Genomic DNA, 3,292 nt, shown 5'->3' with positions numbered 1-3,292 from the left:
TCAACTTCTATCTCCTGTACTTAGATCCAGGCAGGGACCCTCTACTGATTGTCTGCGGGGAAATAAGCACCCAAAGTCGGGTAGGCAGCCAGGTGCTATTCCGGAATTGCTTACTTAACTTCCAATTATATTACCTTACTTCCACATGTACTACCTCACACACAGGCATGGACCCTTTACTGATTGTCTGCGGGGAAATAAGCACCCAAAGTGGGGTAGAAAACCAGGTACTATTCCAGAATCGCTACCTTAACTTCCATCTCATTGACTTAGATCCAGGGAGGGACACTCTGCTGATTGTCTGCGGGGAAATAAGCAGTCAAAGTGGGGTAGAAAGCCAGGTGCTATTCCGTAATTGCTACCTTAACTTCCGTTTCATTGACTTAGATCCAGGGAGGGACACTCTATTGATTGTCTGCGGGGAAATAAGCACTCAAAGTGGGGTAGAAAGCCAGGTACTATTCCGGAATCGCTACCTTAACTTCCATCTCATTGACTTAGATCCAGGGAGGGACACTCTGCTGATTGTCTGCGGGGAAATAAGCACCCAAAGTGGGGTAGAAAGCCAGGTGCTATTCCGTAATTGCTACCTTAACTTCCATCTCTTTGACTTAGATCCAGGCAGGGACCTTCTACTGATTGTCTGCGGGGAAATAAGCACCCAAAGTGGGGTAGAAAGCCAGGTACTATTCCGTAATTGCTACCTTAACTTCCATCTCTTTGACTTAGATCCAGGCAGGGACCTTCTACTGATTGCCTGCGGGGAAATAAGCACTCAAAGTGGGGTAGGCAGCCAGGTAATATTCCACAATTGCTACCTTAACTTCCATCTCTTTGACTTAGATCCAGGGAGGGACCCTTTACTGATTGTCTGCGGGGAAATCAGCAGTCAAACTGGGGTAGAAAGCCAGGTGCTATTCCGTAATTGCTACCTTAACTTCCGTTTCATTGACTTAGATCCAGGGAGGGACACTCTATTGATTGTCTGCGGGGAAATAAGCACTCAAAGTGGGGTAGAAAGCCAGGTACTATTCCATAATTGCTACCTTAACTTCCATCTCATTGACTTAGATCAAGGGAGGGACCTTCTACTGATTGTCTGCGGGGAAATCAGCAGTCAAAGTGGGGTAGAAAGCCAGGTGCTATTCCGGAATCGCTACCTTAACTTCAATCTCATTGACTTAGATCCAGGGAGGGACACTCTACTGATTGTCTGCGGGGAAATAAGCACCCAAAGTGGGGTAGAAAGCCAGGTGCTATTCCGGAATCGCTACCTTAACTTCCATCTCTTTGACTTAGATCCAGGCAGGGACCTTCTACTGATTGTCTGCGGGGAAATAAGCACCCAAAGTGGGGTAGAAAGCCAGGTGCTATTCCGTAATTGCTACCTTAACTTCCATCTCTTTGACTTAGATCCAGGCAGGGACCTTCTACTGATTGTCTGCGGGGAAATAAGCACTCAAAGTGGGGTAGGCAGCCAGGTAATATTCCACAATTGCTACCTTAACTTCCATCTCTTTGACTTAGATCCAGGGAGGGACACTCTGCTGATTGTCTGCGGGGAAATAAGCAGTCAAAGTGGGGTAAAAAGCCAGGTACTATTCCGGAATTGCTACCTTAACTTCCATCTCATTGACTTAGATCCAGGGAGGGACACTCTGCCGATTGTCTGCGGGGAAAGAAGCACCCAAAGTCAGGTAGAAAGCCAGGTACTATTCCGGAATTGCTACCTTAACTTCCATCTCATTGACTTAGATCCAGGCAGGGACCTTCTACTGATTGTCTGTGGGGAAATAAGCACCCAAAGTGGGGTAGAAAGCCAGGTACTATTCCAGAATTGCTACCTTAACTTCCATCTCATTGACTTAGATCCAGGGAGGGACCCTCTACTGATTGTCTGCGGGGAAATAAGCACCCAAAGTGGGGTAGGCAGCCAGGTACTAGTCCAGAATTGCTACCTTAACTTCCATCTCATTGACTTAGATCCAGGGAGGGACCTTCTACTGATTGTCTGCGGGGAAATAAGCACCCAAAGTGGGGTAGGCAGCCAGGTGCTTTTCTGGAATTGCTACCTTAACTTTCATCTCTTTGACTTAGATCCAGGCAGGCATATTCTACTGATTAACTGCGGGGAAATAAGCACTCAAAGTGGGGTAGAAAGCCAGGTACTATTCCAGAATTGCTACCTTAACTTCCATCTCATTGACTTAGATCTAGGGAGGGACGCTGTACTGATTGTCTGGGGGGAAATAAGCACCCAAAGTCGGGTAGACAGTGAGAAGATACTTGGGAGTTAGACTTCAACTTCTATCTCCTGTACTTAGATCCAGGCAGGGACCCTCTACTGATTGTCTGCGGGGAAATAAGCACCCAAAGTCGGGTAGGCAGCCAGGTGCTATTCCGGAATTGCTTGCTTAACTTCCAATTATATTACCTTACTTCCACATGTACTACCTCACACACAGGCATGGACCCTTTACTGATTGTCTGCGGGGAAATAAGCACCCAAAGTGGGGTAGAAAACCAGGTACTATTCCGGAATTGCTACCTTAACTTCCATCACATTGACTTAGATCCAGGCAGGGACCTTCTACTGTTTGTCAGCGGGGAAATAAGCACCCAAAGTCGGGTAGGCAGCCAGGTGCTATTCCGGAATTGCTTACTTAACTTCCATTTATATTACCTTACTTCCACATGTACTACCTCACACACAGGCATGGACCCTTTACTGATTGTCTGCGGGGAAATAAGCACTCAAAGTGGGGTAGAAAGCCAGGTACTATTCCAGAATTGCTGCCTTAACTTCCATCTCTTTGACTTAGATCCAGGGAGGGACACTCTACTGATTGTCTGCGGGGAAATAAGCACCCAAAGTGGGGTAGAAAGCCAGGTGCTATTCCGTAATTGCTACCTTAACTTCCATCTCTTTGACTTAGATCCAGGGAGGGACACTCTGCTGATTGTCTGCGGGGAAATAAGCAGTCAAAGTGGGGTAGAAAGCCAGGTGCTATTCCGTAATTGCTACCTTAACTTCCATCTCTTTGACTTAGATCCAGGCAGGGACCTTCTACTGTTTGTCAGCGGGGAAATAAGCACCCAAAGTCGGGTTGGCAGCCAGGTGCTATTCCGGAATTGCTTACTTAACTTCCATTTATATTACCTTACTTCCACATGTACTACCTCACACACAAGCATGGACCCTTTACTGATTGTCTGCGGGGAAATAAGCACTCAAAGTGGGGTAAAAAGCCAGGTACTATTCCGGAATTGCTACCTTAACTTCCATCTCATT

Source organism: Sprattus sprattus, assembly GCF_963457725.1.
Source record: "Sprattus sprattus genome assembly, contig: scaffold_80, whole genome shotgun sequence".
Lineage (NCBI taxonomy): Eukaryota > Metazoa > Chordata > Actinopteri > Clupeiformes > Clupeidae > Sprattus > Sprattus sprattus.
This window is presented reverse-complemented; position numbering follows the sequence as displayed.